The sequence below is a fragment of the Onychomys torridus genome, chromosome 6, assembly GCF_903995425.1.
Source record: "Onychomys torridus chromosome 6, mOncTor1.1, whole genome shotgun sequence".
Classification (NCBI taxonomy): Eukaryota; Metazoa; Chordata; class Mammalia; order Rodentia; family Cricetidae; genus Onychomys; species Onychomys torridus.
In genome coordinates this window covers 113,466,529-113,494,018 of record NC_050448.1, presented here as the reverse complement: position 1 = coordinate 113,494,018, position 27,490 = coordinate 113,466,529, and the positions used below count along the sequence as shown (strand labels likewise).

Below are 27,490 nucleotides of genomic sequence, written 5' to 3'. Positions count from 1 at the left end.
TTCAACTATGTTAATAATTATAGCACTATACAGATGATCTATTTCATCTTTGATAAGTTATTGTGGTTGTGATTTTGAGAAGTGGTTTCACTTGCCTGTGTGTCAGGTCCACATGTGCAGAGCTAACAGTGTTATTTCCATTGCCCCATCGATGCCTGTGCGGCCTGTGTATGCCTCTGCTTCATTCCTGACTTTGCTAATTTAAGTCTCTGCCTTTCTCTCAGCCTCATCAGAGCCTTGTCAAATGTATTGCCTGAAAGAACCTGCTCATTGCTTTATTCATTTTCTAGACTGCTTGCCTGCTTTTAAGTGTGTTAGCCTCCACTGTTACCATTCTTATTTCCTCCCTTCTGCTTGCTGTGATTTGATTTGACTTTTCTATTTCTGGCCCCTGAGGTGTGAGCTAGAGTTACTGATTTGCAGCTTTGCTTTTCTGATGTAGTGACTTGGTTGTGCGGTTGCCCAATTCAGCATGGATTTAGCTGTGTCACACCAATGTTGGTGGAAATTTTTCATTTCATTCAATGTGATGTATTAATAAAATTCCTTTGAGTCTTCTTTGCTATGTAGACTTTTTTAGAGTGTGCAATTTAGCTTTCAGTTAATTGCAGTTTTCCTTCTCTTTTTATCATAATTTAATTCCATTATGGTCTTTTAGCACCTTCAATATAATTTCTTTTCTTTTCTAAGAATTTGTACAGGGTACTTTCATGGCTTAGCAGCTGATGCATATTATTGAATATGCCTTTAAAAGCATGTGTATTGTTGTAGCCTGGGCTACAGTGTTCAGTAAACATGGAACATGTGCTGTGGGTGGTGATTCTTGAGCACCCCACCTTCTTTCTGTTTAATGTTTTTATCAGTTGTTCAGAGGGGCATGCTGGTCTTCAACAAAATTATAGATGGGTGCTGGCTTGGGTAGCAATTGTACTAAAATTAGAACAATACAGAGATTAGTAAGGACCCTGTGCAAGGATGACATGAAATTCATGAAGAGTTCCATATTTTTGCATGAGGATAAAAAGAGGATCATGTTGACATCGAGGATGAAGACAGTGATGAAAAGAATGGAGACAATGAGATTGTGGGCAGGGAAGTGAATATTGAATTTAAAGTTTATTCCATCTCAGATAACAATTCTGATGCAATTAAGAATTTTCTGCAGCTGCTTTTCCTGAAGGCGCCTGTGAGCACCTACAGAGATAACTGAGCTATTGATTCAGCAGAACCACATTGGGAATGTGATTAACAAAGGGATGTTTCAGATGACAGCAATGATGAAATGGATGAAGATAAGATCTTTGGCTTGCTAAGTCCTTTACATTTAACTCAAAGAATGAGTACCCAGAATGCTGAAGCAATTTAAGAGTTGCTTCGAGTTAAAAAGTATGCTTTTCTGAGAACTATGAGAACTATGATGGAACAGCTGGACAGGCATTTGAAAGACACCAGCAAGCAGATTGCCAGATTTTCCCAGATTGCCCTGTCCATGCACCAGCAACTTTAGAAAGATCTAGCCGAGGTACACAGAGCTAATACTTCATACTTCTTCTACCGGCTGATCAGTAAGACATTTGTGGGAGCAGGAAAATCTCATTTCAGAAAGAGGCAGAATAGCCCAAAGCAGGATGTATTGATGTTTGCAAATGCAGAGGAAGTGTTCTTCTATAAGAAGGCAGTTCTCAAGTTTAGCTACTCCATACAGGAGAAGGACACTTGTCTGATGGTCATTTGATGATGTATTAATGAAGCCCTTGTGTGAATTTCAGATGACAAAATGAGTGAAATAGAAGAATGGCAAGACCATCTATGTATCTAGTCCATTTCCCACATACAGTGATGACTTGTTTGTATGCAATTACCAGGAAACCCAGAGGGGAGATACTCAAACACACATTACTTTATTCAGATTAAAGTCCTCTACAGATGTAATGTTCTGTTCCATGTGACTGTGACAAAATGCTCTAATTTTTTTGATCAAATGATGAATGGATGATAAAAAACTTCTAATAAAAATAACACAGAATATTAATTTTAAGTACGTAATAAGAACTATTTTTTTATTTAAAATTACAGACTTTATTTTTCCTTTTGATTCTGCTGTATTTTGCTTGACAGATTCTCAGCTGCAGCATACATATATTTATAATCACTATTTTTTTGGTAATTGCTCTTCTATTACTGTATAATGCCCCCTTTCACTTCTGGTAATTGTGTTTTCTCTGGGGTCCACTTTATATTGTATTATCACAACTGCTCTTGCTTTATTTTGTTCAGTCTCTCATGATACATATTTCTCTTTTTACTCACCTGTATTGCCATATGTTGAATGAGTTTCTTGTGGGAAATGTACAGGTGAGTTATGCTCTTAAACCCCTTCTCCAGGACCTGTCTTTTAAACAGTTTTCTTGTCATGGTCTACACCTATTTAAAGTATACAACTCAATGTGTTTTCTCTATATTTGCAGAAAAATGGAATCATCACTGCAGCTAATTTGGGGATAGTTCATCACATCAGAAAGAAATCCTATATCCGTTATCTCCTGTCTCCATATTCCTCTTTCTTGCCTCTATTCCTAAGTGACCACCCATTGACTTTATCTCTATGGCTTACATCTTCTGGGCATAGAAATGAACAGAATCCCATAATATATAGTCTTTTATGACCAGCTTCTCCCACTCACCACAGTGTTTTCAAGGTTCATACTTTTTGTACTCAAGCATTAGAAGTTAGAGAGATTCCCCAGTAGGCAGACAGATAAGGAGAGGGGCCTTGGTTAAGGAATAAAAATGGCAAACTTCCAAGATGCTTGGTTTCTCTCTCACCCTTCTGTTCTAAGACAAAAACCTTCTAGCTTAAAACAAAGGCCTTGTAGGCTGCTTTTCTCTCACTGTAGATTCTCTGATTATGGACAGCCAAACAAGGCCACATCAGGATGTGTTATACAACAGTTATGGACCTATCAATTATCCCATCTTTCTTCAAACTGACTGTAGTGAAAGAAAATGGCCTCTAAAGGCCATTAGGAGAATTGAAAACATCCAGCTCTCGGGAAGAGGCTGGATTCTTTGCCTTCCTGGTACCCACCTGCTTTACAGAGTGTCTTTTTTTCTGTGTAGCTGTTGATGTGTGTGTTTCCTCACTTCTAACAAAAGCCTTACTTCAATTGCTGATTCTGTCTGTTCATTGTGTTTGTGGTTTCTCTGCTGCTACCTGTTGTGCTTGAGATTTCTTACCCCTAAGCTTTGGAACATATCATGTTATCTTAAACAACCCTAAATGTGGCCTTGTTGGAGTGGATGTGGTCATGTTGGAGGAAGTATGTCACTTTGGAGGTGGGTTTTAAGGTCTTATATGTGCTCAAGATACCACCCCGTGTTGGAGACAACTTCCTGTTGCCTGTAAGATGTAGGACTCTCAGCAGCTTCTCCAGCACTATGTTTGCCTGCATGCTGCTGTGTTCCATCATGTATATAATGGACTGAACTTCTGAGCTGTAAGTGAGCCACCCCAATTAAATGCTTTCCTTATAAGAGTTGCTGTGGTCCTGGTGTCTCTTCACAGCAATAGAAATCCTAAGAAACTGACCAAACCTAAATTATTATTTTTTTTAATACTGTTGAGTTGGTATATTGGCAGCTCATTCATCTAGGATAAGATATTATACTGCTTTGACAATGACTACTAATAGTTGAGCATATACCTGAAGGAATCCCAGTAGACATTTATGTAATTTAGGTGGGGTACAGGTATTTGTTTCAATACTGTTTGGGTAGTTTTTTTTTTTTTTTTCCTCGAGACAGGGTTTCGCTGTGTAACTTTGCGCCTTTCCTGGAACTCACTTGGTAGCCCAGGCTGGCCTCAAACCCACAGAGATCCGCCTGGCTGTGCCTCCCAAGTGCTGGGATTGGAAGCATGTGCCACCACCAGGTAGTTTTGAACCTAGAACTTCAGCAATTGACACGGACATTCTGCCACTGAGCTACATTCCCTAGGGTGTTGTCTTGTTTGTTTTACAAGTCAATTAAAAAACAACAACAACAACAACAACAAAACATTTGTGGTCCCAGGGTTAACATTGGTTAGACACAGATTCCCAAAAGGGCCACTGTTGGGAACCAAAAGTTGGATAGCTGTGCCTTGACTTTTCTTGCTTGGATGATCTGGCATAACTGCACCCATTGAATTGCAAAAAACAATTATTCCTGGAAAAACCACAAAGTGTACTTTTAGATTAAACTTCCTGGAGTATGTTTGATTGATCAGTTGTTCAAAGCATCGGACCAAAGAGACCTCTCCCTAACCCTTTTCTAATTGATTGATCGGTTGTTCATCACTGGACCAAAGAGACCTCTCCCCAACCCTTTCCTAATTGATTGATCTGTTGCTTGAGCACTGGACCAAAGAGACCTTGCTCTGAACCCTTTTCTAACAATTTTTCATCTCCCTCCCTTCCCCTCATATCCACCAGTATATAAGCTTGCTTTACTTTGCAATAAATGAGACCTTGACGCGACGCAGATTGTCTCTGTCTTCCTTTATGTGCCTGGTCTCCTTCCTCTCTCGCCCCCATTGGTTTTTCAGGAGGTGCCTCCTCAGGCCCGACCTAATAACCTGGCCTGCAGGACGGGTCAGGCCACAAAGGATCAACTGTCAGATGGTAGACAAGTACTGCCAGTGGGCAGTTGCTGTGGCCAAGGCAGGATCAGTCAGCTAGGGCAGTTCTTTGTGCTTGGTATCTCCAGTCCCATTTACCTCTGAGATGTAGAGTGTCCTTTCCCCTCAGTCCTCCTCTGTTTCTCCCATGTTTGCTTTTGCTTCAGTCCTGTGGCATTCCAGGTGCCCTAGCTTTTACTTTTGCCCTCCAGTTATAGTGACAGAGGAAGGAAAAAGAAAGCCTAGTACCGTCCAGTTCTGAGCTCTTCTAAATGTCTTTGTTTCGTTTTCTCTGCTAATTATCCTCTGCATTACAGGGACTTAAACCCGTTTATTTATGGTGAAACACAAAGAACATTCCACATCCAGAGAGTCACCTTTGAATAAGACAGTCACCATGAGTGATTATCATGCTTGCTTCCTGTCTGAATTTTAAAAACATATAATATAGGTTTAATACATTAAGAAAACAGGAGTCAAAGAGACCCAAAGATGAGACATCTGATTCCCTTTTTATCTTACTTGGAACAATATGTACCTTTCACCTCCCCCTTTGTTAGAGTCTAGCCATTTGATTGGGTTCATTTTCTCTGCCCATTAAAGAAGTAAAAGGCAGGAAAAGTCTTGACAGGTAGCAGCATAGAACTGTTGAGCACAGCAGTGGGAGTACACAGAGTCAGCAGTTGAACAGAGACACAAAGAGAAAAAGACCTGCAAAGCAGGGGCACTCAGGAGTCCCCCAGTCCAGCCTCCTATCCAGGACTGAGGGTTTTTCAGTCTCTGAAGACTCTTCCTCCCCTAATTTAGGGTTGTTCGGTTTGAAGAATAACGAAATGGTGGCTTGGCCCCCAACTGTTGTATGACATGTCCTGACCTAGCCTAGAACCTGTTGAACTAGTTCATGAACATGCCTAATACTTTTGTCTCAGGTCAGGAGGGTGAGGAAAAAGTCAGTCATTTTGAAATTTCCCCATTTTTATTGCCTAGCCAGTTCCTTTCCTTGTTTGTCTGTCTGCCAGGGGATCTGATTCCTGGTTCCCCCCCCCCTCAGATGTCACCCTAACTACTGTCGGAATTTTGGGGTGCTGACTACTCTTAACTGTTTTGAGCTAACAAATGGGTTGATGAGGGAGGGGTAGACTACCTTAGGGAGGGGTTGATCTAAGGGACCAAGGTAATGCTTAGGTGATGTCAAAGATTCAGAACATAATAGCCACTTGATGGCAGCAGGTATTTTAGGAGTGTGCTATACAGTTGAGTTGAGGTAGCACCTGTAACATACAACAAATGAGACTATTTGTAGCACTATAATTCTACTGAAAATGAAAGTTAGAAAAATAGTTGGAGCAGCTTTGCCCTTATTAGAGGAGGAGAACAGTCAAGAAAACCATTTAAAGAATCCTTGGCAGGCTTTGTCACAGGAATCAATGAGATTGATGTTTTCTACTATCATCATGGTCCACCATAAGATGTAGATTATGGATAAGGCCACTTGACCTGCTCAAGAGTTCAAGGAGCTTTTCATCAGCCAAGTTAAGCTCAGAAGTCAGCCATTGAGTTTCTTTTAGTGTATCCTCATGATGAAGAGACAAAGTTAATGAGGGAAAAATTTCCACATTATAATTAACCTAAGTCCTATGGTGAAACATAGTTGTGTAGCTGGCCAGACAGTGCACCAGAACCTTCATATTAGAATCCTGTAGAAGGATAACATTGGAGAAGAAATTCTCCTCTCTATGTCTCAATTGGTTTAAGTCATATTTGACAGATCAAACTGTAACTGGGTAATCAGCTGTTTGTTACATTAGACTCCTGCATAAGGAGTGAACACTTGGAAACTTTGTAAGAGAAGTAGTTAAAGTCAATTTCCCATTGTCAGTAATAGATACAATGGACACCTCTGCTCATGTACTAGGTGTAATGCCCAGTGGAGGTGGACAGTAAGGACCAGTGGAGGAGGTGGACAGTATGGACCAGTGGAGGAGGTAGACAGTATGGACCAGTGGAGGAGGTGGACAGTATGAAATCCAGATGCCAGTTGTTAGAGTCACAACCAGACAGCTGCAGGCAGCTAACTAGTAATCTAAAAGAGGAGTATTTTTTTTTTTTTTTTTTTTTTTTTTTTTTAGGATTGTGTCACAATGTTCTAGAGACGTCATTTGGGTGTCCCAAATAGTTTTTCAAACCTGAGTTTGACAACAGGACATGTGTCAATCTCATTTAATCACTGGCCATGAACAGTCAGAGTGCAGAAGAACACATGACAGCTTTGAGAAGTCTCTTCCAGAGATCATGTGCTGTGGTTGGTAGCCAGAGTTTTTACAGATTAGGTCTGAATAGTTAAGAACATAGGACTGTGTTCTTTTCCGCTACAGTGTTGAAGTAAGTTAAGGTCCTGTCCTGTGTCTGCGCAATGTATATATTTGTCAGGAATAGAATCATTAGTGGGATTGTTGTTCAAATAATCTCCTTCATGGTTATGTACCATGTCTGAGGACTGTAGTTCCTTAAACTGTTAAAGAAACATGGATCATTTTAATTCTAGTTATAACTTTATACTGGGTGTTTAAGATCATATAGGTGGCCAAAATTAATCATTTTCTTTTTCCTGCAAAGGGTGGTTGAAGATTTGGTCCTCAGGCATGACTTGGGCTTGGAGGAAAGCCCCTGGCTCATCTAGTCTTTTTTTTTTCTATTTAGTGTAGCATGAATCTTAAAGGTTCTTATTAATAAAATCAAACCTGAGGCCAGTTATTTGGGTGAATGCTGGAAGATCAGAGAAGCAGAACAAGCCACAGCTATCTCACCTTGCTAGTTCCTCAGGTGATCCTGTTTCCTCAGGCTGGAAGCTTCTGAGTCCTCCTCCACATGAATCTCAGCTGAACTGTGTTGCTCCAAAGCCTGAATGCTTAGCCAACCAAATGCTTAACTAACTACATGCTTTACTCCTTTAGTTCCTGGTCCTCAAGCCTTATATACCTTTCTCTTTCTGCCTCCACTCCCTGGGATTAAAGGTGTGGGTCACCATGCTTAGCTGTTTCTAAAGTGGCCTTGAACTCAGAGATCCGGCTAGCTCTGCCTCCCAAGTGCTGGGATTAAAGGTGTGTACCACCACCGCCCAGCTTCTGTTATGGCTTACTCTTCCCATTTTCTAGCCACCATTTTTGGCTTTGTTCTAGTGGCTGTCTGTTCTCTGACCCCAGATATGTTTATTTCAGGGAACACATAATATTTCAGGGAACACAATACCCACCATCTGTGTGAGGATAAATCAGAGACCTTGCTTGACCTTTGTTTCACTTGGAAGTGTGGAGGCAATTTTTTCTGTGTTGACCATCATTTTGGCAGGCTGAACAATGATTAGAGTCCACTCAGTGATTATCCAAGGCCTCCCAAGACAAGAGAATAGATGACTCCCCACAGTTACAGGACATTTTGAAAGATGTTGCACAATTCCTTGGGACTTAGTTGACCTTGTAGGATAAGGACAAAGATATCCTCTCTTTCAATTCCACTGACCACATCAGTGTAGTCATCTCCAAGTGTGGTTATTGAACACCCAGAAGGTCAGTTAAACCAGTTTGTTATTATTATTTTTTAATCCAAAAACAATGCCATTAAAAAGATTTATTTATTTATTATGTGTACAGTGTTCTGTCTGCATGTATGCCTGCAGGCCAGAAAAGGGCCCCAGATCTCTTTATGAATGGTTGTGAGCCACCATGTGGCTGCTGGGAACTGAACTCAGGACCTCTGTAAGAGCAGCCAGTGCTATTTACTGCTGAGCCATCTCTCCAGCCCTCAGCTTGTTATTTTTAGTTAATCTGTAATATTATGGTGAAGTTTGATCAGAAATTAAAGTATGATCATTGGACCGACAGGTACTCTTGACACTCTGGAACTGTTAGGGAAGAACATTCCATCTTAAACCCACTGACTTGAGTTTAACTGAGGTCTCCAGATGGTAAGATATCTGGGAAGTGAGGCTTACATAGTCAGTTTATCAGTAGAATGTAAGTTCACTAGAAATTGTTCTCTTTCGATGACCGGCCACACTAGTGGAAGCCCATGAACTGTGGACTGGTGGCTGTGGAGCCCCCATGGGACTCCACCAGGCCCTCTGGATATGGAAGACAGTTGTTTGGCTCGAACTGTTTTGGGGGCACCCAGGCAGGGGGATTGGGATCTGTCCCTGGTCTATGGGCAGGCTTCTGGAATCTGGTGCCTATGGTGTGATGCCTTGCACAGCCTTGGTGCAGTGGGAAGGGGCTTGGACCTGCCTAGACTCAGTGTGCTGGGCTCTGCTGACTCCCCATGGGAGACCTCAGTTTGGGGGGTGTGGGGATGCAGGGTAGCTTGGGAAAGAGGGCTGGGGGGTGGGAGGAGAGAGGAGGGGGGATTTGTGGATGGTATGTGGAGTGAGTAGAAAATTTAATAAAGAAAAATGAAAAAAAGTATATCAAATGTGAAAAAAGAAATTGTTCTCTTTCAAGAATTGAGTTAAAGTGCATGAAAAGAAACCAAATGCCTAAAGTTTTATAATTAATTCCTATATTAATTTTTTCAGTCTCAAATTACATTTTAAATTTAAAATATAAGTAAAATTGAAAGAAAATTGAAAGGAAGTCTATAGTCCTTTGTCCTTACTACAACATGTACTATTAATATAATTTTTTTGACCATTTGAAAACTTGCTTCTCAATTGTTCTTTGCAATATTTAATTATGGTTTAAATTGTTATTTTTTTTTATTACAAATGCAAAGTACATTCATTACAATAGGCTTTGAAATAGAAGAAAAAATCCACCTATACCTTTATTACTTTCTCCATATGTTGAAAAGCCTTTAGGTGTCCTCACGTGGGGTCACACACATAGCATTTTGCAATCTACTTTGTCCCATCCATTCCCATGTTTTAAATACATACTCTGCATTGATGGTTAGAGCATAGAAAACTTAATTTCCCCCCTGCCACCATGTAAATAATATGTGAGTGCCCTAGAAGACACTTCAGCAAATCCAGAGTTGTTTTTCCTTAGAACAGATAGATGTCTAGCCTATGGACTGTTCCTATCCTTTAGTTGACTTTCAATCGCTGTGCCTTGAGTATAACCCAGAAGGAAGCATCTTCAGCAAATGTGCAGAGACACAACAGAAGCAGAAGCTAAATGCAGATATAGGTTATGTACTTACCTTTCCATTGGTGCCCATCTTCCTTAGGCAGCTTGTTTTGGAAATGTCTTTCTGACTGGTCTTTCACCTCTACCCAGAATGCTCTGTGTCCTTTACAGAGGACTCTGAATAAATAGCATTCCTGCTGGCTGGTTGTCCAATCACAGCCCTGCCTGACTCCTGCTGTGACATTTGTACTGTCATAGTTCATCTACAAACTCATCGCTCCCAGCTGGCACCAAGACATTTTTAAAAAATAATTCTTTTTCTTATCTTTTATTACAATATATTAAGTAGAGAAAAGTGCATTAGTTTTATAAGGCTGAGTTACAAATAACTACAAAATAAAGGGCATTTTAATTGCTGTGGAACTTTCTTCTCTTTTATACCGTGATAATTTCCTTGCACATTTGTGGTTTTGCTACGTATTTGTGCTTTCCTTTTCAGTAGTTTAATGTTAATAGGTTTGTGTGAATAGACTCGTAGTGTGTCTATTCACACAAAACCCCTTCCATGGGTTTTCCTCAGCTGTGTTTGTTGATCACAGTGACAGGATGAGTGACAGGATGTGGAAATTCATGCTTAGCCACCAGACTTAAATTTGATCCTATGGTGGTACATAATTCTTTTATATGTGATCTTGGTTTTCTTGACTATCATTGAGGATAAGCAGTTTGGTGTTCTGGAGTCAGGTCACAGTGCTTACTAATTAATTAATGAGAGATTTGTAAAGATCATTTTATGCAGTTTTCATTTCTTATAGTCCTTTTTGCTTTATGTATGTAAAATTGTTTATTACATGTATTTAGTTGGTGTATGTATGTGTGTGTTGGCTGAAACGGTCATGATTGAGGGCAATTGCCTTTACCTGTTGAACCCTCTCACTGACCCTGTTTTACATATTTCACATTTGGATCTGTGAAGCATCTGTGCTTTACAACATTTTTGCCATCTTTCCTCGTCAGTGTGGTTCTCTTTTGTTATGTCGGTCTTTCCCGTGTTCTCATAGTATTCACTAGTTCCCTGGATTTCAGCAGTTTATTATTGGATTCGGTTGTTTTTATTCAACTTTTAAAGATATAGTGAATGTTCTCTATTCCACTTTCTTACTACCTATCCTTCAATCCATAAGTCATTGGGCTCCATTTTTATCTATTTAAACTTAAAAAAAATTGTTATGTGGTTGTCCCTGTAAGCATGGCCAGCTGGTAAATGGCAGGGAACAACCTGTGTGGGTGAGGTCAAGAATAAAACTCAGGTCAGCACAACTTCAGCCAGTGCTGGGGCAAAAACTTCTGGAGTCTGACCAAGTGGTTCACTGTTCTTTTCTTTTCTTTCTTTCTTCTTTTGGTTTTTTGAGACAGAGTTCCTCTGTGTAGCTTTGCACCTTTTTCTGGAACTCACTTGGTAGCCCAGGCTGGCCTCTAACTCACAGAGATCCGCCTGGCTCTGCCTCCCAAGTGCTGGGATTAAAGGCGTGCGCCACCACCGCCTGGTATGGTTCACTTTTCTTAAACATTTAAAGTCAAGAAAACTTTAGAAAAAGTTCCCACTCCATAGTGACCATAGCAAAGCTTTAGTATTGGCTGCTGGAAACTCTCTTGCAAAGTACATCTCTTTAACAAAGCAGTTGTGACCTTCACCATAAGAATGGGTGTTCTATTAACAGATAAACTGTGCTCAGAATAAGGGCCTAGGTTGGAAGGATTTTTTTTAAAGATTTATTTATTTATTATGTATACAGCATGTATGACTGAGGCCAGAAGAGGGCACCAGATCTCATCACAGATGGTTGTGAATCACCATGTGGTTTCTGGGAATTGAGCTCAGGACCTCTGGAAGAATAGTCAGTGCTCTTAACCTCTGAGCCATCTCTCCAGCCCCTGGTTGGAAGGATTTGTAAACATAAAGATGGGTTCTATTGATTGAGAATGGCACCTCTTTCAGAAGGATGAGCTCTGTTCATTGAGAGACAAAGCTCAGGATTAGGGCCTAAACAATGCTTGGGATTTTGGAGGAGGATTCAGCTGAAGGCTAGCGACATAGAATAGCAAAAGTTCACCAGGTTGTTAGACAACATTCACTCAAGCCTTCTGGGTGAACAGGAGTCATTTCCTTCCCTTGAAGAATTTTAAAAGTCTACATGTTTAACAATTCTGGTTTCTCTAGTGTTGTGGTTTTCAACCTGTGAGTCACAACCCTTTGGAGGATCACATATCAAATATCCTGCATAAATGGGGCGGTGGTGGCACATGCCTTTAATCCCAACACTGGGGAGGCAGAGCCAGGTGGATCTCTGTGAGTTTGAGGCCAGCCTGGGCTACAGAGTGAGATCCAGGACAGGCACCAAAACTACATGGAGAAACCATGTCTCAAAAAAACCTATATATATCCTGCATATCAGATATTTATATTACAATTCATAACAGTAGCAAAATTACAGTTATGAAGTAGCAGTGAATGAAAATAACTTTATGGCTGGGGGTCATCACAACATGAGGAACTGTATTAAAGGGTCACAGCACTAGGAAGGTTGAGAACCACTGATCCAGTGCTCCTGTAAGCTGTGTCCTCTGCATTGTTAGTAGTCTTCTTGTAAAATCAAACAAACCAAATCTTCCAGATGCCTATCCTTTAGTAAACATTTCTCTGTAGCAGTGAGCTTTTCTAGCTTTTAACATCTGTGTTCAGTATACCATAGTTCTTCCTTCCTTCCTTCCTTCTTTCCTTCCTTCCCTCCCTCCTTCCCTTCATTCTTTCTTCTCCCCTCCTGTTGTATGTATTGCACATGCATGTACTTGTGTACCATGATGAATGAGTGGAAGTCACAGAACAGCTAGCAAGGGTCAGTTCTCTCCCTCTAACACATGTCAATTGAGCTCAGTTCTAGCTTGCTGGCAAGCATCTTTCTTGTAGATTGAGCCTTTTGATGCATGATATTCTAGTTTTTGCCATCTTCTACAAAATGTTTTCTTCCACAATTACATGATACTGCCCTGAATCATGTGTAGAATTCAATTGTCATGTCCCAACTGTGTCTTTTAATTTCATAGGAAATTGTAAGCAGCTTCTTAGATTCTCTTTATCTTTCATGCCATTGACATTTTTCAAGTAAACACACCATTACTTTTATCCAAATTTCTCTTCAAAATAGGAATTTAGCTTCAACAACTTTAAGATCTTTCATATATATATGAAAACGCAGGCTGTTTTTCATGAGATACCTTTCTAAGAACCTATGATTGGCATTGACTCCATTTGTTTGGTTTATTGAGACAGGATTTCTCTGTATGATAGTCCTGACTGTCCTAAAACTCACTCTGTAGACCTGGTTGGCCTGGAACTCACAGAAATCTGCTTGGCTCTGCCTCACGAGTGCTGTGATTGAAGGCATGCACCACTACACATTGACTATAATTTTGCCTCAGGCAAAGCATCCGTAGATATGTATATATACTTCCATCAAGCAACAGGAAGAAATAGTGTTAGGGAATCTGGCTGTAGCTTGTAACAATTAGCCAAAGCAAAATGAAAGATTCACACTGGTATAGAAGGAATTCATTATAAAGCTTATAGCCAGTGGCTAGATGAAAGGGGTGGTATAGAATAAAGGTACGCTTGAGCTGGGGAGATCTCAGTCAGTAAAGAACTTGCCTTACAGGTGTGAGACCAGGACTTGATTCCTAGAAGCCATGTTCTAGGCCCATGCTGGCCATGGTGGCATTTGCTTGTGATCTCAGCACCGGAGTGGCAGAGACAGAAGGTTCTCTGTGGTTCACTGGCCAGCTAGCCTGGTCTCCCTGGTGAGTCTAGACCAATGGGAGACCCTACCTCAAGGTCAAGGAGGTGAACAGTGTTCCAGAAGATGACACTTGACCTTGTCCTCTGTTCTCCAGCTGCACACGTGTGTGTGTGTGTGTGTGTGTGTGTGTGTGTGTGTGTGTGTGTGTGTGACCACACCACTTCCCCTCTGGGCACATACACACTCACACATGTGTGCCCACACTACTTCCTTACTGGGTACATACACACTCACACATGTGTGTCCACATTATTTCCTTTTCCCCACTGGGCACATACACACTTACACATGTGTGCATACACATGTGTTCATACACCACTTCCCTTACCAGGCACATACACATTCACACATGCATTAAAATAATAACAAAGAGATGAATGTTTGGACTCCAGCTTGGGGGACAAGACATAGCAAGAGTAGCAGGACTCAGAAAAGAGCACAGGGAAACTGTAGACCAGGCCTCATGAGCTGTGATGGGGGAAAAGGCCAAGGAACAGTTCTGTGAAGGTCTGGGACCCAGGGAAAATCAAACCTTTTCCTGATTTTAAGCACTATCAACACATGAATTCTGTGGTGTGCCAAGATTCTGTTATTTGCCAATATTATTTCATTTTCTTAATAGATTTGCAGAGGGGTAAAGGAAATAGGAAGAAATGGAAAACATTTTGAATAGCAAGAGGTAAGCTCTTCAGAGAATGTCTCCATGGATACCCTTTAGTTCTTGCCTTATTTTCTGAAGCCACACATCCATATCTCCCCTGTGCCTGTCCCAGTCATCCTTGAGAAACCAAGCTTAGAAGTGTTACTCATTGGATCTACCTGTTCCTTAAAGACCATTCCTCTAAGCCCATGTCACCTGGCTTGCAGTTCTGGTGACTTCCCCCCAAATCCAGCCAAAATAGCAGTAGAATTTCAGGGTAAGATTAAGACTCTAATATTAAATTCTACATATTTGTCCACGTGTCTTTCTATCTATTGCTATCATCTATCTTTATGTCTGTCTGTCTGTCTGCCTGCCTGTATCTATCTATCTATCTATCTATCTATCTATCTATCTATCTATCTATCTATCTATCATCTATTACCTAGTATCTATCTAGAACAGTACAATTTGTGGAGTGGTAGCTCTATGATCCTGGTCCAAAGGTTCTAGGACTGTGTCTTCTATGTTGGTTCTTCTGGGAAATGTTTCTCCCAAATTGAAGACTAAGCTTTTTTTTGGTTTTCATCCATAGACTGATTTTGTCACTTGTCATACATACAGAGCATACATGTGCTTGTAACCTAAGGGTAGTCATTAATTCATAGAGAATGTATGATATAAAACTACATGGAAGGAAAGAGAGGTCAGTTTACTATGTAAGTAACATGAAGTTACTATGCGACTTCCATAATTCTGTAAGTCATTCTGTTCAGGTTAAACGATTTTCTCCCTTGTGCCATCCAGGATATTGAGAATTCAGTGGCAGGCCTCTGATTCCCAGAAAATAGACTTTAACATGCCCATTCTGGCAAGGGCTCTATTGAGTTTCTACCGGGACCTTTGTTCCCGCTGTCTCAGTCTCAAGGGGAAAGAGAAGCCGTGTCTCTCTCCTGGGTTACTTTCATAGTGGGATTGGTTCACATTATAAATTGTTTGCTGTTAGCTAATTCATGTAGATAAAAGTTTTGCTTGCTTTTGTTTGGTGAGACCTACCTATCTGTCCTAGTACGAGGCATTTCATATGTAAAATAAAGCAATGTTTGCTTAGTGGAGCAACGTTTGAAGTCTGTTTGATTACAAAGTTCACATCTATCATCAAGCTACTGCTTTGGCAGTTTTAGGCATTTGATAAAATTTGGACTCTGTAATTTTCCTGTCTTGCTTTTGTTACTCCATGAAGCCATAGCCCCAAACCATGCTGCATTGGTCACTAGGACACGGTAGTGTGTTTTGGAGTATAATGGCTCCTGTTTTGTACTTTTTGATCAGGATTACTTGTCTGTTTACATTTTTTTTTTGTGGTTCCATACAGATTTAAAGGCTGTTTTCCTAGTTCTGTGAGGAATGTTATTAGTATCTTGTTAAGATTGCACTGAATCTGTAGATCTCTTTGGGTAGTATGGGCATTTTTAATAATATGGATTCATGAACAGAATGCTTTTCTATTTTTTTGTATCTTCAGCTTCTATCATCAATGTTTTATACATGTATATGTAAAAATGTTTGTATAGGTTTAAAATGTATGTTTTGGAGACATGATTTCATCAGGATGAAATTATGTTGAACTTGCTATGAGGACCAGGCTAACCCCAAACTCACATAGGTTGGCCCTCCTTGGCCACCAAGGTGCTTGGATTAAATAAGCACACCATTATATTTCTCAATGTTTCACAGGTTTTATTATAGAGATCTTTCACCTTTGGTTAAATTTGTTCCTAGTTATTAATTTATCTGCAAGATCAGTCTCACTCAACTGTGAGATTGCTTCCTTGACTTCCATATCAGATAACTTGCTATTGCCATATATCCACACTCTTGATTGTTGTCTTGGTTTTGTGACCTGAAAGTTTGCTCAGTTGTTCATCAGTTCCAGTAGCTTCTGAAGGATCCAGTGGGTGAGGACATGTGGGTCCAGAGGTAAAGACAGCTGTGCCAATGGAGCATCTTGGTGTGCCTTCATCTGCAGAATGTGCTATTGTGTGGTTCAAATCAACCTTAACATAGCTGTAAAAGGGAGGCTGGTCCTGCTGGCACTGGGTCATGTGAGAATAACTTTAATGGTGTGGTCAGACGAGAAGCCTGATACAAGGTTGTTGTTGAGTGAGTCAAAGGCAGGTAAACAGAAAAGTGTTGTGTGGCTGATTCTTCTAAATCACAATAATATAGAGAATCCAAGTTATTGATGAAATACTGCAGATCTTATAATTAAGGTAGCAGGACACAGTGGATACAAGAAAAGAAAGAAAGGAAGAAAAAGAAAACATTGAGGATGTTCTGAAGCAACGTGTTTCAGATGTAAATTCTTACGTTTTAGACCGATAAGCTGGAGTCTCTTTCCTTGATGTTGGGTAAAAAGTGGGCAAATTAAGAAACTGCAAGAAAACTGAACATATAACATGTAGTTCTCAGGGTAATAAAGTAGATGAGGAGTTTTAAAGTGTGAGAATGCTGATGTCATTTACGTTAGTGTCTACTGGGGAGATTAAAGAGGTGTCAGAATTAGGAATCTTATAGACCCCCCCTCCCCAGAAATAAAACAATGACAACAATGGCCTCTTTGTAAAATGAACTCAATTTTTCCTATTCTATTATTCTGGGCAGGAGTGGAGGGTAGACGTGAGCTAAGGTGTGCATAAGGAAGTCAGAGGACAGTCTTGTGGAGTCAGTTCTCTCCTTCCATCTTTAAGTGACTGCTGGGGATTAGATGTTCATCTTGTGACAAGTGCTTTTCACCTGCAGAGCCATTTCTTCAGCTCTGTAAAGTATGTTCCTAAACGTGGACCATAACTTCATGGGATGACATCTTTGTCCTGTGTTGTATAAAAATAATGCTAAGATATTTACTGCCTTAATACTTGCAGGATCATGTATTTTATAAGTCAGCAATAAAGCCAAATTCAGAGGGCAGGGGAGTCTCTGAGCTCCTCAGAGATTCTTTGTGCAGCATTTGCAGCAGTGAGAAGCCGTCTGTCCCCACACCCACACACAGATTAAAAATGACTTTTACCATTGCCCATTTTTCATGAGCTGAACTGCTTCATTGACCTTGTCAAGAGTCAGGGTGTGGGTAATCAGTGGGTCTAGGTTAAACTTCTTTGCCGTATAGTCAGAAACCAGCTTAGGGATTTCATCCTTGGTTTTCCAGCCTGGAAATACATAAAAGAACACAGACTTATGAAAGACTCTACCCATGAGACTTCAGCATGAAAGAAAGGTCATGTGGGGGATGGGATCATGTGTGGATTTGACAATACCATATATGCATATTTGAAATTCTCCAATCATAAAAAAGAGATTAAGGAAAAAAGAAAGGAAGGAAGATAGGAGGGATGACAGGAAGAAAGACTGGCCATGTCAGACTGTGAGAGTTGTTTTACTGTCCCATCAACTTGTCCCTTCAGGACGAGCGCCGTTCCAACCATACAGACCTCACCCAGGGTTGTCCTCTTCCAGGGACTTCTGATGCCTCTGACACAGAGGGCATAATTCAAAGCCAGTAGAAGTAAATGTCATCTTGTGATGTTCCCAGTGCTAGGTTGTAGTCTCTGTAGATCAGTGAATTCAAACCAAATGCATAATGAAGGCCACAGTCTTGGGATGATTAATGAATTAAAAGGTTAGAAATAGGGGTTGGGAAGTCGTTCAGTTGGGAGAACACGTGACTATGTGCATGAGGCTGTAGGTGTGATCTTCAGCACGGCACTCTCTAAATGCATAGAAATTCTCTCTCTCTCTCTCTCTCTCTCTCTCTCTCTCTCTCTCTCTCTCGCTGTGCATTTGTGTGCACATGCACATCTGTGCCTGTGTGTTTTGACATGCAGCTTCATGAACATCTATAGGAAGAAAGGACCACTGCAGCAGCAATAGTAACAGAAAATTAATGTGTATGAATTACTAAAGTGTGTCCTCTGGGGTCACCTTAAGCAACATTAGCCTTGTAATGTATTTTCTCTATTCTCGTGAGCTTCCAAAAGTGTATATATTTCACACTGTGCTGGTACCTTGGTCAATGAGTCACAACCAGAATTTTCTGGCCTCCTGTGTGGAAGAGGTGAGCATGGCGTAGCTGCAGGGTGTGATCTCCTCCACCCTGCTTAGTGCCCTCTGCTTATAACTATGTGACGGGATTTAACAGCTGCTTGATTTTCTCTAAAGAAAGGAAGAGATAGGACTGGAGACGTGGCTCAGTTGTTAAGAACTCTGGATGCTCTTTCAGAGGACATGGGCACCAGTCCTTACACCCACATGACAGTTTACAATTGTCAGTAACTCTAGTTCCAGGTGATATGACCCCCTCTCTGGCCTCCACGGGCACAAGGCATATATGTGATACAGATACATATGCTGGCAAAACACTTACACACATAAAAAGAAATAATTAAAAAATAAAGATGTGCTTAAAATCACAGCCTATCATATAAAAGAGAAAAAGTTATTTTCATTGTTATTACTTTAAATTATATGGTGTGTGTGTGTGTGTGTGTGTGTGTGTGTGTGTGTGTGTGTGTGTACAGTGCCACAGGAGGCCAGAGATATTGGATCTCCTGAAGCTAGTGTTACATCATGTGGACCCTAGAAAGTCCAGTCCTTTGTAAGAACAGAACATGTTTGGAACCACTAAGCCATCTTTGTGATCCTCATGCTTCCTTTTCTTGATTCCAATTAATGTTGAGTTCTATAGTCTTCCTACTTGGTCTTAAAACTGCCCCAAACTCTTCCAACAAATGTACTTTTTAATTCTTCTCTCAAATATTACATCTAAACTGTTTCCTTTCCCTCTACCATTCCCAGGTTTCCTCCCCATGTCCCCACTCCCCCAGATCCACTGCTACTTTTTCCTCTACCCCAAAAAAAAGCAGGCCTCCCAGGGATATCCACCAATGACCATGAACAAGATACAGTAAGACTGGACGCAAAACCACATATCACAGTTGGACATGGCAACCCAGTAGGAGGAAAAGGGTCCTTAAAGCAGGCAAAAGAGTCAGAGGCAGCTGTCACTGTTCAGAATCTTACCAGAACATCCAGCTATACAACCATAACATCTATGCAGAGGACCTACCTCAGACCCCTACAGGATCCGTGACCCCTACAGGGTCCGTGATGGGCACTTCAATCTTTGTGATCAACTATGAGCCCTACATAGTTGATTCTGTGGGCTGTGTTCTGGTGGTGTCCTTGACCCCTCCCATAAGATGTATTTTTAAAGTTAATTTTTTGCTATATGTAACCAGAAATTCTAACTAGTGTTATTTGTGGCAGCCTGTCAGGTTTGTCTATTTTTATTTTTGTTTTTGTTGGTGACCTGATGAGGCATTTTTGTATGTGTGTAAAAATGCTCTTGTTGTTATTGTTATTTATTTCAATTGAAGAACATTTAATAAAGGTGCTGGGCTGGGGGAGGTGGCTCAGTGGATAGCAGTACTTGTGGTGAAAGCCTGTAGAACTTAGTTGGATTCCTGGAAACCTTTAAAGGTGGACTGAAGAGAGGGATATGGTTGAGGGGTGGATGCAGGGGGAGAGTACTGAAAGAGGTGACTGGAAAGGGGGGGCATTTGAGGTCAAATAGAAACCTAGTGCAAGGGGAACTTCCAGGACTCCCAGCTAAAACTCCTAGAAGTAATGAAACTGTAGCCTGAACTGCCCATCTCCTGTGACCAGGCCAGTGGAGGGATTGGGGTGCCAACCAGCCACACAACCTTTGACCTTCAGTCTGTCCTGACTATGGGATGTGCTGGGCTAAGGGCAGCACAGAGATTGTGGGAGTGGCCAACCACTGACTGGTCCAGCCTGAGACCCATGCCATGAGAGGGAGCCCACCCCTGACACCACCTGGAGTGCCAGGACCCAGAGACTGGATGGCCCAGAGACCTGGGATAGAGCCAAACACAACTGGAGAAAACTTGTCAATGTAATGATGCCCAGTGATATTCTGCTATATTCATAGATTAGTTACTACCCCACTTGTCATCAGAGAGTCTTCAGCTAGCCATTGATGGAAACAGATCAGATTCAGAGACCCACAGTCAAACATTAGGCTGAGCTCAGGGAATCCTGCTAAAGAGAGGGAGGAAGGATTGTAAGAGCCAGAGGGGTCGACATCACAAGAAAACCCATAAAAACAACTAACCTGGGCTCTTAGGAGCTCACAGAGTATGAACCAACAAGCAAGGAACCTACATGGGACTAACCTAAGCTCTATACATAATATGTCACAGTTGTGTAGCTTGGTCTACTTGTGGGACTCCTAACAGTGGGAACAGGGGCTGACCCTAATGCTTTGGTTGACTTTTGGGAACCTATTCCTCATACTGGGTTGCCTTGCCCACCCTTAATACAAAGGGAATGCTTAGTCTTATTGCAACTTGATATGCTATACTTTGTTGATACCCATTGGAGGCCTGCCCCTTTCTGAACAGAAACAGAGGAGGAGTGGTTGGGGGTGATAGAGGGAGGGTCGGGGAGGGAATGGGTGGAGAGGAGGGAAGGGAAACTGAAATTAGGATATAAAATAAATAAATAAATTTAAAAAAGAAAGATGGAATGAAGAACTTACTCCACAAAGTTGACCTTTGACCTCAGCATATGTGTTGGGGCATGCAAGAACCCCCTTACTTTTTTATTTTTAATTTTTTAAATTTTAATTTAATTTTTTGTTTCTTTTGAGACAGGGTTTCTCTGTGTAGCTTTACGCCTTTCCTGGAACTCGCTTTGGAGACCAGGCTGGCCTCAAACGCCTGCCTCTGCCTCCTGAGTGTTGGGATTAAAGGCGTGCATCACCACCACCTGGCTAAGAACCCCCTTACACACACACACACACACACACACACACACACACACACACACACACACTTTTCCAGTGAAGCTTTCTGTGTGTGTGTGTGTGTGTGTGTGTGTGTGTGTGAGAGAGAGAGAGAGAGAGAGAGAGAGAGAGAGAGAGAGAGAGACATACAGACAGAGACAGGGATAGAGATAGAGAGTTGAAGTAAAATGAATAAAGAAGGAAGGTCCTGGGCACATAGACAAAATTAGCCAGTGTTTCTCAAAAACAAAGTAAGGCCTTGTTTCTCAGTGGAGTTTTTCATCAGGACTGATGGCTCCCCAGTAACCTCACAGAAACTTAATATTAATTTTTAATACTTGGCCAATAGCTAAGTCTTGTTACTAACTAGTTATTACAACTTTAATTAACCCATATTTCTTATCTCCACTCTACCATGTGGGGGTACCTTTTATTAACACAGCATATTCATCTTGATTCTCTTTGCATCTTCTGGTAACTCCTGACTTTGCCTTTCTTCTTCCCCAAGCTCTCTTTTTGTCCACATGTTCCACCTAACCTCTATCTGCCCTGCTATTTGCCAGTCAGCTCTTTATTAACCAATGAGAGTAATACATATTCACAGTGCACATAAAGATTGTTCCACATCAATACTCTTGATTGGAAACTATAGAACCAGAGGACTATACTCTCTATAGGAGGAATTAAATTCATTAGTGATCACTAAATGAATTTTAAGTGGTTAAAGATTCAATTCTTTCCCCTTGCCCCTGCCACCTGTGGTGGACAGGGTAGCTGACCTCCCTCCTCACTACCTTCAGTACTTGGGAAAGTGGGCAGACTGACCTTTTGACAGGAGTGTGAGTGGACCAGCCTGAGAACATGAGTGTGGGAGATCTGGCCCTGCCCCTCCTTGGCCATATGGTAATTTGGGTGGCTTTGGGAGAGATGCCCTCCATGCCTTTGCCTGTGGCATGAGGGAGAACTGGCCCTGAGGACATAAGAACAGAAGAGCTATCCCTGCCCTCCACCAGCTACAGCACTCGGGAGAGTGGCCCTTGCACCTCACCTGGACAATACCGTAGAGACGATCCAGGTGTGAGAGTGCCGGCCTTGATGTAGTGACAGCAGGAGGACTGGTTCCACCCCTTGCTCACTGCTGCAAAGGGTTCACTAGCAGGGGCAATGCTGGAGAGTTCATCCTGGTGGTGAGGACAGGGAGAGGTGGCAGGCTGATCAACTCTGCAACTCCTTAGGCCCAGAACTGGTTATGAGAGTTGGCTCACTCCAATGTCCACCGTGTCTATGATCTGTGGGAGCACATGAAGGGGCCAGTGCTGTAGACCCAAAGCTGCAGGATCTCCACAACAAAGGGCGACCTCAGGATGTCTAAGAAGAGTCCACTGAAGGTCCAGCCTTGATAGTGGGAGTTATAAATTGTTCTCTCTTCAAGCCTGTCTCTGTAAATGATGTACATTTGTACTTAGCATGAATATAAACACAATTTTGGGCATGTTAAAGACATGTAATCATTAATAAGGTGACAAATCATTAACTTCTATGTCTTAACTACCCTTATTTTAACAGTTTATAGTAAATTAGTCACTTTTGTAAGAATAGGACTTAAAAAAACTAAGGTAGTTAATCACTGTTAATTTTTAGCCTTAAAAATAACAATTTTTAAACTGAAGCTCTTTCATTACCGTAGCAAACTTTAAGCTGTAAGCATAGTCGATGAGAAAGTGGGAACTTCATTTTTTTTCTAGTCTTTTTATGGTATAATTTTATAAGATTTAAATTAATTTAATAGGTCTTTTATATTAAGTAGTTTACCCAATCACAAGGAATTTAACTGCAGGGGAGAATGAAGCCAGTGAATAAAAACTGTCTTTCCACAGTAAGACTGGCTCTCACAGGGAGTCATTTACAAGAACGTAAAGGTGTGTCATTTAGCCCTACTATAGTCTTGCCTATGCTTCAGGTTTTCCAGCTGGCTAAAGCTTAACATGGTTATCAAAGAGACAGAGACTGTCTAAAGAAAAGTATTTCCTGTGTTTGAAAACCATAGAGTTCTTAGGAAGTCATAGGTGCCCATTTTACCTAGCAGCATTTTCTTCCTTCCTTCCTTCCTTCCTTCCTCCCTCCCTCCCTCCCTCCCTCCCTCCCTCCCTCTCTCCCTCCCTCCCTCCCTCTTTTCATCCTCTCCATTCTTTTTTTCCTGTCCTCCTCCTCTTGCTCCTGCTCCTTCTTCACAGGGTTTCTGCCAGTTCTGTAGCACAAGTTGGCCTATAATGCACTATGGGCTGGATCACTCTATGACCCACCTATTTCAGTCTCCAGAGCCCTGGGATCACAGTCATGTGCCAAGGCTTCCCACATCAGCCCTCAACCCACCTTGCCCCTCTGAATTTTTGTTCTTAAACATGTGGAACACCTTTTCTTGACCATTCAGTTCTTTATTAGACCATCAAGTATTTTAGACAGGCAAAGTATCACAGCTTCACAGAGTTAAACAAATGCAACATAAACAAAAGTAACACACTTTAAAATAATATTCCCCAACAGTCAACACTAATTTCACAAGTGAAAAGGTGCAATGGAGAAGGAAGTACCACAAACACTGTGTGGTAGTTTGAATGTAATTAGCCTCCATAAGCTCATAGGGAGAGGTGTGCCCTTGTTGGAGGAAGTGTGTCACTCTGGAGGCGGGCTTTGAGGTCTCATATGTTCAAGCCATGCCCAGTTTTTCAGATTATTTCCTGTTTACTGAGTGATCAAGGTGTAGCTCCTTCTCTAGCACTGTCTGCATGCTACCATAACCCACCATGATGAAAATGGACTGAACCTCTGAAACTATAAGCCACCGATTAAATGTTTTCTTTTATAAGAGTTACCATGGTCATGGTGTCTCTTCATAGCAACCCTAACTAAAACACCAAGTGAAAAGAATCAGCTAAGATTAGACAAAAGATAAAGGCAGGGAGTGGAGGTGGGGGATTGGCTTCATTGCATATCAGGCTGCATGAAAGGGTAGGCTACTTCCTCCTGATGCAGTATGATTATTTTTCATAAAATATCTCATTCTCTTTTGAAAACAATCTGCTCTGTTCCAGAATATATGCCAACGACAGCTACAGCTCTTTATAGAAGGTCACACAAGAAACTCAACTAGAGCCAGGGCAGCAGTGCATGCCTGTCCAAGTAGTTTGGAGGCTGAGGCAGGAGAATCACTAAGAATGAGAGTCTAACCTGGACTCCTCCCAATGAAGCAGAGTGTCAAAGGAAGGGGTTTAGAGGCCTGGGGCTAGACACAAAGATCAAGCATGGAGATTGAATTCCCTCCAGAGCAATCTTCATGGAATATGGTCACCTGTTGTATTCTCAGAGGACCTTGTGGGGCTGGAGACAGGCCTCAGCAGTCAAGAGTATGTACTGCTCTTATTATTAAGATAATTAATCATTTTATTTTTCATCTTATTTTTAATGTCTTTAATTGAAATAGAATTATGTCACTTTCCCCCTCCCTGTCGTTCCTCCAGCCCCTCCTAGTTACTCTCACTTGAACTCCTGCCACCCGCTCCAAGTTGATAGCTTCTTTTTGTTTGATCATATTTGTCACACACACACACACACACACACACACACACGCATATATATATAATCTGCTGGATCCATTTTTATTGCTTATGTATATATGGTTTCAAGGCTGACCATTCTGCATTGGACAACCAATCCCTGGTGGAGGCTTATTCTCCTCCGAGCAGTCAATAGTTACTTGTAGTTCTTTGCTTAGGAGTGGAACTTACCTGCCTTTGAGAGAGCCTGCTCCAAGACCATCTCTAGGGTATGCAAAAAAAAAAAAATCTATGAATGCAGCAAGGGCTAGACTGTTCTATCTGAGGGGAAAATAAGGAAGCACACATGCTTTTGATGGCAATTTTCTCTTTTACTTCATCTTGAAAAACCTCTTTCTGAAAATTTCTGTCTCCACATACCTCTTCTACACAGCAATACATCTCTATACAATTACATCTCTCTACATCACAGCCACACATCTCTATACACAGTTACCTCTCTTCTTTGCATAGCTCCACATCTCTCTTCTATGCACATTTCTTCTCTCTACTCTGCTACATTCATTCACACACTACTACATCATTCACTCACTCTCTACTTTCTCACTCACTCACTCTCCTCTACACATACACTGCTCTGTCTCCATAGCAAAAACTCTGGACAAATAGGAGTTACATTTTCAGGGTTGCAAAGCATTACTTGAATAAACAATAAGAAACAGTTTTTCTGAGGCTAGGGAGGTTGTGCTGTTGGGGCAAGGTGAGTAAAGCAGGCACATAGCTCTGAGTGGTTAGGGTTCCCAGACACAGAGTGACATTGGTATTCAGGACTTAAACAATAAACAGTTAGTTGGCTGGACCTTGAGGCCAGGAGTACATGCAGAAAGTCAATTGCTGCAGGAAGTTTATGCCCTAATGCTATCAGCCTGACTGGTTCAATAAACAGACACTAGGGAACCTGCCCCTGTGCAATTTGTCTCCAGGGGCAACCAGTCTCTTTTGGATTTGCTCTGAAGTCTTAAACGAAATGTGTGAAAATCTGTCTTTGTAGCTGATAAAACAGCTATTTTCCCATGTCAGTCTGAGTATGAAAAATATCCTAGCACTATTTCTATTCATCAGAATTACACAGTTTTAGCAGAAATCATCTTCCTGACCATCCACAGCTCTAAGTGTGCCCAATAGATGGAATATTTTCATGAAACAAATACACAAGCAGTGTAAAAACACCCGTAGCTGTTTTTTTTTAAAAGGGAAAAAATGTAGTGGAACATGAGAAAAACTGCAGACATAAACAACCAGTCATTTATAGTCAGTGACCCCCACAGTCCTTGCCAAGTGGGACTCCCCATCAGAGAGTTACTCATCTGGTGGGTCAACCTACTGAATACTAGTTGGCACCTGATGTATACTCCCATGGCCTCAGTGGGAACCCCATGAAATCTCCCTTCTACGTTAACATGCCCTTTGATCCTGCACTTCTTGTTTGTGTGGCCATTTCTAGGAGACGCTGTTTCCCAGCTGACTTCCCGGTACTCTGGTTTTACAGTCTTTCCGTTCCTCTTCTGTGGTGGTCCCTGAGCCACGGGCACAGGAGCTGTGATGCAGACATGTCACTGGGGCTGGGCTCCCCATGATCTCTTGGTTGTTGTATGTGTTTTATCCAGTTGTAAAGAGAAGCTTTTTTTTTTTTTTTTTTGGATAAAGAGTGGTAGCTACACTTATCTGTGAGTATAAGGATAAAAATTTAAATGTATTAAAAATTATACTGGCCTAGCAAAGTGGCATTAGTTGATTATTTTCTAAGCCCTGGTGTGCTACCTAGTTTTCTGTTAACTTGACACAAGCTGAGTACTTTTAGAAGAGAGAACCTCAACTGAGAAAATGCCTATACCAGATTGGCCTGTGGGCAGGCCTATGGTACATTTTATTGATTGATTATGAAGAAAGGCTCATTCCATTGGGGGTGGTGCCACCCCTAGGTAGGTGGTTCTAGGAGTGTATAAGAAAGAAGACTGAGAAATTCATGAGAAGCAAGCCAGTAAGCAGCACTCCCCCATGGCCTCTGCATCAGCTCCCGACTCTAGGTTCATGTCCTGTTTGAGTTCCTGACCTCATCACTTCCCTCAGTGATGGACTGGGATGTGCAACTCTAAGTTGAAATAAAACCTTCCCTCCCTGTCTTTGGCCAGGTTTCTATTGCTGTGGTAAAACACCATGACCAAAAAGCAAGTTGGGGAGGAAAGGGTTCATTTGGCTTATCCTTCCACATTGCTGCTTATTACTGAAGGAAGTCAGGACAGGAACTCAAGCAGGGCAGGAACCTGGAGGCATGAGCTGATGCAGAGTCCATGGAGGGCTGTGCTTACTGGCTTGCTTCCCATGACTTGCTCAGTCTGATTTCTTATAGCACCCAGCACCACCAGCCCAGACATGGCACCATCCACAATGGGCCAAGCCCCCTCCCATTGATCACTAATTGAGAAAATGCCTTACAGCTGGATCTCATGGAGGAATTTCCTTAACTGAGGCAGGCTCCCTCCCCTCTCATGACTCTAGCTTGTGTCAAGTTGACACACAAAACCAGCCAGTACACTCCACAAGTTGCTTTTTGTTACAGTGTTTTATCACAGCATTAGAAACCCTAACTAAGACAACCAGGAAGAAGAGGTTTCCAGTACCAGGCAGGAGTTCCCTCCTCTGAGTGAGCCTTACGTCCCATTAGACAGCCATTGTGTGCCACTGACATGCTAGTGCCGTTCTTGTAATTTTAAGCATAACGTGTCATATTTGTAATTGT

At 41.6% G+C, this 27,490-nt stretch overlaps 2 pseudogenes; both read left to right on the top strand.

Annotated features, from left to right (window-relative positions):
- The first annotated feature begins 902 nt into the window (after window positions 1-902).
- On the top strand, window positions 903-1,819 carry LOC118586265 (annotated as a pseudogene).
- LOC118586427 lies at window positions 911-1,009 on the top strand (annotated as a pseudogene).
- Window positions 1,820-27,490: the final 25,671 nt, after the last annotated feature.